A 9,417-nucleotide genomic window follows, 5' to 3' on the forward strand; every position below is an offset into this window, starting at 1 on the left:
ACGTTAGCACCAGCTTAAATTGCGTACATTGTATATTAAACCTCGCGATGTTAGTCTGCGTCTAATATAAACTCCGTAGCACGACGTATATAACTAACTTATAACTAAGAAAATTTGTTTGTTTTTGCGTGGTGGCATGGTCCAAGAGAATAAGAATACCTGGGATCTTTCGTTTCAAATCTAACAATCACACGTGTAACTCCGACAAATTTTGCGACAATTGAACAATAATCATTGCATCGACGAATATCGACAAATAATCCACGCAAGGATCATTAATCTCTCGCTGCCCCGAGATCACGCGACTCGCCATCTCCCCCAACAGTAGCCAACTTTCTTTGTTTCCCTCCCCCGCCCAAAGACTCGTCATCAATTCCTCGCAAAAAACGAAACGTAGAACTCGAGAAAGAATACGAGTCAGCTTTTTCAGATCGACCATTGTCTCCCTCCCCCCCTCATCCCTTCTTAAACTGTTCGATAAAGCTGTCAGAGACGTCAACGAGGCTCTCCACTGTGTTTACAGTTGGCCGAAAATCCCGATGACGATAAAACCGGATCCGAATCGTGGCAGGCGGGGGCGGGGAGGCCGAAATTAGGCTGGTCTCGATATTTTCTGAACTTTCACCGCCCCCTTTTTCGACGACCGACCTTTTTATTCTTCTTCTCGCCGCGAGTGACGCGGCTGGTATTGTTCCTATCGGCCTGCTCGTAAACCACCCACGAGAGAGAGAAAGAGGGGGAGGGAGAGGCATACTTTCGGGGGAATTACGCGGGCAAACAGGACAATCAAGTTCGCGGGTTTACAGCGCGACGTCTAGAGCGGGAGAGAGGGTGGCGTTTAACGATCCACGGACGACCATCGATGACGATTTTGCTGGTGACTCCTCTTCTTGGAGATCTTTTGTTCTTTCTTCCTTTCCTTTTTTTCTTTTTTAAGGATTTCTGCGCATCGTGAGTGAATTTTCCATTGTTCGAGGAATGGATGGTTTCTTTGGTTGTTTGGAGTTTTGGGCAGTTTTCTATTCGTTTATTTTTTCAGGTTAAGAAAGAATCACACAGTTATTCTGTTTCCTTACTGTTTATCATTATTGATTGGGTTCATTTAATTTCTGTAACAACGAATGGAAACTTATTAAAATGCTTAAACACCACTTATTGTTTGCTGCAGTTCTCGATCCTCCTCCAGGACTCGCTCGATTCTTCCTCCGCGCTAAAAATACTGCGCGAAAAATTGGCCGATCGAGGAGGGAGGGGAACAATGAAAATCGCGTTCCATTACCTTCTTCGCCTTGTCGTTATCGGCCTCGTAGGTGGAGGACCGCTGAAGGGCACGCGTGGGCGTGCAGTGCGTGGAGTGCACACGCGACTCGCGAGGAGCTGTCGTCTACGCGCAAATGTCAATGACGTCTAAAAATAGGACGACGTCGTAGAGTAGCGTAGTAGCTTCCCCGTGGAACATGTGGAATCGGACGAGGATCTTGTCGAAATCGAATCTCGACACCTCGTTGACACGATCGAGGATACGATCTTTCTCGAGGAAACTTTCTCGTCGAAGGGTTAGAGACTCTTAGGAGTCTCAGGATAGTTTGAGGAATACATTAAGAATTTTATTAAGAATAGTAAAAATCCGAATTTCCATTCGATCTACGAGATTTTGGAAATTGAAACGTTCAATCGAAAGTTGAGGATATACAATCCCAGCTGTGTCAATGATGCGAATTATTAAAATTGGAGTCGATTTCTTTTCTTTTCGTGCAAGATTGGAGGAGTAGTTTTTAGAAGCTCGTCGCAGCCACCTTCTAATAGTTGAAATTGACGCGAATAGCGGCGCGAGTCGTAAAAATAACTGGCTCACAAGGGTACACCGGCTGTTAAACTGTTAAATTATACGATCCTCCTCTCGAGTCTTCCAGAACCCGTGTCATTGAATCGTCTCGCTCGAACGATGTACCGTGTGACGGATGTATAAAAAGTCGAATAGGAGATCTGGAAGGCTGGAACATTGCGTAACGTGTCGCGGCACGCACCACGCCCACGATAGAGATCTTCTCTGGTAGAATATGCTTCCCCTCGAGCCACCCTCCAGTTTACATAACTCGGGAAGAGATTTTGTTCTCGTTAAAAGGGAATTTGTGAGAGGAAGATCTGTTTCTCTTAAATTAAACGATTATTCTTCGCTCGTTGGAAACTGAATGGCGTGTACTTTGACATTATTGAAGGAGTTCGTTTAGTTTAAGCCACGCTCGTGTGGTCGAATAATTGAATAAATTATTATAAGCGATTCGTAAAAGAAGAATCACGCTTGAAGACATCGACACGTGTGAAAGAAGAATAGGAAGAAGTCTCGAAACGGGAGAGGTTGATATATATATTCTGAAAGAGATTCGATCCAATGGTACGATATTAAACCGCTAAATTGGAAAGCAAATTTTCAATCACCTACATACCATTTTGACTCCTCGACTCGAACAAGCGAAAAAATTATCACAAAATCGTCAAAGTAAACCCGTCTCGCATCGTCCATCGCCGAATTGCCCAATGTAAACTCAAGCAAGCGGGCCACATTCACATCCACGATAATTTTACGTAATTTTTGAAATTGTGTCGATGACCTTGCCGCCCTATACCATTGGCCTGCAACTAAGTTTTGCCCGGATGGAAAAAGACCTTGACGAAGAATTCGAAGAATTATTGGGATCTAAGGTACCTATTCCCAACGAGGCTCACGCGATTTCGAGATTCGAAAATGGCGGCGAGATGGCAAAACAATACGTTTCCTCGATTACGATGCAAAGGTGATGCCGTGCCTCTTGGAAAAAAAAAACGAAGGATCGAGCCTTGACCTATCTGGAAGGGTGGCAAGACACCAATGACGGATCAGGAACGGACCTTGACCTGTCTCTTCGGATCACGATGAACACGGATGGATCGTGAAACGACGGCTGCGAGGACGACGATTGCGTCGATGTGGTGGAGGAAAAATGGATGACACGTTCGAAAAGATGGAATGGAAAATGGTAACTGCTGTTGATTTTTGTTATTATTATTGTTGTTGTTAGCATATTATTATTATTATTATTTTTTTCCACAGCGTGAAATCTTGGGTAACTTGTTAAGTAAGTTTTTTTCTTTTTTTTTTTTTTTTTTTAGTTTAAGTTTAAGTTCGTACGCGTATATACATTATAAATGATGATAGTGCTGTTATGAAAATCGATGTCTCAACGTAACTAAAGATAGTAGGGGGAGGAGGGGGAGAAACATTTTTGTATCTTGATATGATACTTATATAAGATGTCCAGATTACGAGCATAAAAGAAATAATTATAAAGATAAATATTATTATAAAGATAAAGATAAATAATTAGGAATTTAATTATAAATAATAAGTAGATTTAACTAAATAGACTAATAGATAAGCTTTTAAATCGTCTTTTGCATATCGTGCAATTTGCATTTTTTGCGTATTTCTTGTTTACGTTTAAATTTTCTATAAATGAACGAATCCATTCCATTCTTATTTATCCTTTTTCTTATATTAAAGCGTTCCATCGTACTCGCTTTATTATTATTATTAACATACATACAATATCCATCGTGCAAGGGGATAAAATCGCCACCATTTTTTTCTTCTCTCTTTCTCTCTCTTTCTCTCTCTTCGACAAAAGAAGACGAGATTTCGTTTCCATCGCGTTCGTCGTCGAGGTGAAACTGAATCACTTTGTTGATTCACACCCGTTGGAAAGTGCATCCATCGATTGTAAACAAAACTCCTAATATAACCACGTGTTAAAGTTATTCGCGGTTCGTTGAACCCGTTCGTTCATTCGTTACACATAGTGGTTTAGCGCACGTGTCTCTGATCGTAACCTCGCTATTTCTGCCCCTCTCCCTCTTCCTCCCACCTTTCAGCCGCCTTTATCCGAATTTATCTCGAACCGTTCGTCGTTTAATTGCCTCGTCGATCGATGGATCGCGTAAATCGAGGAATCTCTCTCTCTCTCTCTCTCGAGGTTTATCGAGGGAAAATGATTGTTTGTCAATTTCTCGGACAAGAGATGACGATCGTTTCTTTCTGTATTTTATGTTCCGGACTTTGGTTGGATTTTGGTGAGTCATAAGCGTGGCCATGACAATTTGAGTTATGTCGTATCGCGTTCCGAGCAATACGTGTTTTCCTTCTTATGCAAGAGGTTGGGTGGAATAGACTATTGTTGTCTTTTCTTGAAGTTTATTAAAATTCGAAATATCGAGATTGGAAAAGAATTCTTGGAATTCATCGCAACTTGCGCACTATTTCGTAGGATAAAGTAATACAACGTGTTTTTATTATTTTTTTTTCTTTTAATATTGCCCTAATTGTATCGCGTGCATCTTCGATATTAGAAGTATTTATATATACGAAATGTATAATATATATTTCGTGCAACGTTGCCGTTATTATTTCGCGTTTTTTTTCATTATCAAGAAGTACACATTGGCGTGCAATCCTGTTGTATATCAGAGGAGTAGATTTTATGACATCAGAAAATTAGCCGTGTACGTTTCTTATCGTTTTTAATCCGTATTAACGATGTTGCGGGTTGTTGGAAGTATATTATAAATATTTGAAAGTTTATTATTCGTATGATAATATTATTATATTGTATAATCTGAACAAAACACAAACGATAATCTTAAAATATTTTTGCTTCTTACCCGCGACAGCGACCGAATATGAGTCACATTACTCATCCTACGATCCCTGAGTCACCCGTGTCCCACGTGTCCTCCGAACGTGGCCATTCCTATCACTTCTGTCACCTCCTCTCAAAGATCCTTAAAAAATATAAAATTATCGCCGCATATCTGTTTCCACGTTATCCAAAATATGTATATATAAAAAGACTCGATCAAGATTCTCAAGATTCCGAACTGTATTTCTCGAAAATAATTAAAAATAACGATGAAAAGGCAACGGATCATTCGTTTCAATAAGAAAACGAAGAAGCTCTCTGTGGCCGGGCTTTTGACCGGCGACAAGACTCTTTAATTGAGATTCAACTCTTGCTCTTGGATAATCGGGTGAGTCAGCGTTTGCAGTTGTCTATCTTGCCCGCAGGAATTCCACACGAATCGATCGAAGCGAGATTCATACCAATCGATCGTTCCTTCTGCCTCGAGGCTTCATCCTTGTCAACTCACTTTCACGTTTCCTCTTCCGCTTTTTCCCTTTTCTCTCGAAATTTCCTCCCCCTTTTTTTCATCTTCCAACAATTTTTGATCATCATAAAACGTAACAATCGCGCTTGATAATGTAAATTTATATTTCAACTCACGTTTGTGTTTTTCCTTTTTGTTTTCCTACTTTCTCGACAATATAACGGCTTATAGTGGTTTTATATAATTTTATTATTGCGGAGTTTTTTTTTAAACGCTCACTTGTTCAAAGCTTGTGCAAATTCCATCTGCTGTTCTCCCGGAATGAGCACATAGTGACCTTAAAGAAACTTGTAAATGCTTATTTTCCTTACTCTTTCTTCGATACTTGCTCACTTCTAAATGGATTATCAATTTAGGACACTTTGACATTACTTTCTTTCCAAAAGATTCTACGTATACGTATTCCTTTTCCACTTCCTTTTCCTCGCTTCGCCGAATAAAATTTGAATCTACCATTCAACGATCAACTCAACTTACTCACGGAGTGCTCTATTTTTTTTTTTAATTGCAAAAAAATTGAGTTTCGCTTGTTCCCTTTCTGCTTCGAAAAATACGAATTATTCGAAACGGGATGGAATTGGACAGAATTCAATGATTATCCACCAGTATTCTATCATTGCAGAGGCTCGTAAAAGTTCTGGCAGAAGGTGCGATGTATTCACTCATGGCAACCTTGGGGGGGGCTTGAAATCAATGTGAGTCGCATTGTTCTTCGCGAGTAAGCAGCCGGCAAGACCTTGGATCCGCCTTCGGTTCTCTGAATTATTAGGGCAACAAACGTCAAACGGGTTGATTTTAATTGGCCAGATAACGCGATTGAACGTGCGCCCAACGCCAGAACTTCGTTCAGTTTCCTGCAACGAGGTCGACGATCATTTAACACCGTTTGCGCGCGATTCTAATCTCTCCTTCGATTCACGTTTATCCATTGTCTTTCGCCTCGTTTAAATTCCAAAGAGGAAAAGAGAGAGAGAGAGAGATAAATTTTAAAATCGAAGGAAATATTTTATAGTTGGAAGAAAGATTTTGAGAATTTTCCTTTTCCTTTTTATTAGATAGGAAATATTAACATTATTGTAATATCGTTATTATTATCAAAAAAGAAAAAGGTAAGAAGTCGTTCAACTTCTGATTGCAGTGTGTAAAGTTTGAATTGGTAAATAACGAGTGGATAGTAATCCAAGTATTCGAATCTTATCGATATTAAATCATATTTCAAGCAATAGTTACATTGCAGGTTGAGTGTCTGTAACAAGTCGAATATACAAGTTGCACGTATAGTGTTCGATAAATGCAATCAATTTGGAGAATAATTTTTCTCAAAAATACGAGATATCCCGTATTTTTTGATCTCCATCCCTTCGAGGTGTTCTCGACTACAATGGAAATCGTCGAAAAAGGTTAAATTAATTTAGAACTTAATTAAATTAACAACGAAAGAAATTAACGAGTTCCTCTTTGTTTGAACCGTTTCTTTTTCCATCGTGGCCGAAGATAGAATTTTTAAAAGGTACTATGAGAGGTCAGATGTCTGCGTTCGAAGGACACAAACGTAAAAAAAAAAAAAAAAAAAAATAGAATCGAGTGGTTCGAGCGATATCGAGAAATGTCGAATTTCGGAATATCGAGGCGAAATATAGAAGGGGGGCAGTTTAAAATATTCTGGAATTCATCATTCTCAGGGTCGTCTTGTCTCTTTCCCCTTCACTCTTCTCGATCGTTGTTCCCACTCGTTCCTCGTCTATCTTGATCATCACTTTTTGTCTGACTACTGCTTCGGATGTAATTTGAATTATTAAGTTAAGAAGATAAAACTGGTTCCCTTTTTTTTCCAATTCTTTCTTATACTTCGTGTATTTTTAAACTTCCCTTTTTCCGTCTCCTTGATCTTTAAGATCTTTTTAAAACGACCCCTCCCCCCATCTTTCCTTCTTAAATTTTTCAAATCAAAATTCCAAATCCTATTCCAAAGTTTAGAATCAAGTGGTTGAACGATTTTCAGAAAGATGAATGAAGTTTTTGAATCTGGATGAGGGGCAAGGATGATCGATATTATCATTATTACATGATATAACAATATTATATTATATTATGTAATTGATTTACGTATTGTTTATACAGTTGAACATCCATATAATGGGCAATTGAGAATGTGAACTTCAAAGGAGAATAAAATTAAGTACGTCGTAACACGTTAACACGTGTACTAGTTGTTCCAGTCGAAAAGCTCGTAAAGTTTAAACAAAAATTTACAATGAGAATTTAACGACATTCTGACAAGAGTAATTCGTTGATTCGCCTAATTCCCGTTATAGCCAGCCTTGCCCCGGATCGCGTCCCAACTCCTTCGAGCTAATTTGTATAATTGTTTTTAACAATAGACCACACGTTGGGAACATTGGGCCGTGGCGGGTAGACTTGACCGAAAATACGTCCATTTATTTATTCGCCACTTTACAGGGATATATAATCTTTGGATTCTATCAAGAATTGTCACAAGTTTTCTTAATTTCAATTCTTGTTATTTCTTTTATTTATTCTCATTGAAAATTTCGTTATTTTTTGAGGATGTTTGATGTGTAGAATATACTTTTTCTTCGCGTGCAAGAGGATTTAATTAGGGCGAATGTGAGCATAGCATTGCACAGGGGGATGGAAATGCTTGAAAAAATGTTGAAAAAGTTATAAAAAGTTTGGAGATGTTTCAACCCCCATAAGAAAACTTGCATTCGATTCGATTTTTTATTTTTATATTAAAGAAGGTAAAGAATTTCTGGGAAAACAACATATTCTACGACAACGATAATGATAAATTTTACAATTTATTTATCCGAGCAAGCATCGATTGAAATCTAGCCATCCGTTATTTCTCAAGAGAAATTCTTAAAAAAAAAAAGAAATTAAACGAGTTACATATTTCCACAATCCATCACAATTCTTTTACATTCAAAAAGAAGAAAAAAAGAAAAGAAACACGGCCTTAAATTACACTCTCAGATCAAATCGCTTGCAATCAAATCCTCTCCAAATCCCTTAATAACTTCTTTCAAAATATCTACATGTTTTTAAGAAAAGAAAATCATCATCCTCCGTCTCTCTTAAAGAAAAGAAAGAAAAAAAAAGATTCATTTCGAAAGCTCGGTTAACATCACGTTTCGCGAAAAAAGCCGAGTTTACATTATTGAAAAGATGATAGCCATTGATCGAGAGAGTACGAACGATTTCCTTCCTCGTTTCTCCCTTCTTCTTCTTCTTCTTTTCCTTTCGACCTTCCGCGCTTTTTTACACGATGCGCGGAACGCGTGCAATTTTATAAATCCGGCAAGGATCAAGGTTAATCCGCGTACACGCGCTCGCTCGTTCGCTCGTTCGACATTCAACCGTGTGTTTACAGTTATCGGTTACACGCACGGTAGAAATCACGGTTTATCGTGTATATATACACATATATACACGCGATGAATTAACATTTCGATCCGTGCCACTTGCGCAACCGCTTGTGCGAACCCTCCTTTTAAATCATTCCTCCTCGAGTTCACGAGGACTGCACAAGGGGGGAGAAGAGAAAGTTGTTGTTGAACGTTGACGCGGGAATTTCTCGCGTGGAATCGACCCGTTTCAGGGCTCGAAAGAGGGAGAAAGAGAGGGGGAGAGAGAGAGAGAGGTTGCAATTTAAAAAAAAAAGAGGAAAAAAGTTTCTGACGAGAAAGGAAGGCGTGTGGAAATTTTGAGAGAATTAACGAAAGAAAAAAGAGAGAAAAAACGGTGTATTTGTGTTGGTTCTTGCGGTGTTGAATTAATGCGTATTTTAATTTTTATCGATGTTTGATAGAATGTTAATGAACGGAATGGAAAGGTGAGATTTAATTGAAGATTTAATTTTATTTATTCCGAAATAAACCGGAATGAATTTATATTTCTCCAAAAAATTTTCCATTCATGGAATATACGCTGAATTTTCATTGAAACAATTATTTCTATTCTGTTATTACTGTATTCGTATTATTCGATCGATCGCGGTAATCGTCTTATCTCTTGCTAACGCGGAGAGATAATAATTCAAAAATATTAATATATCTTTACCGATACGATCGTTCCTCTTTTCGACTCGAAGACTAATTTAATTCGATGATGATTCGAATCGTGAAGGATTAAAACAACAGCCAATAATTCCTTACAATTTACAGGAAATACACGTTTAACGCATCGATTATTGTT

This window comes from Apis cerana, linkage group LG11, assembly GCF_029169275.1.
Source record: "Apis cerana isolate GH-2021 linkage group LG11, AcerK_1.0, whole genome shotgun sequence".
In the NCBI taxonomy this organism is placed as follows: Eukaryota; Metazoa; Arthropoda; class Insecta; order Hymenoptera; family Apidae; genus Apis; species Apis cerana.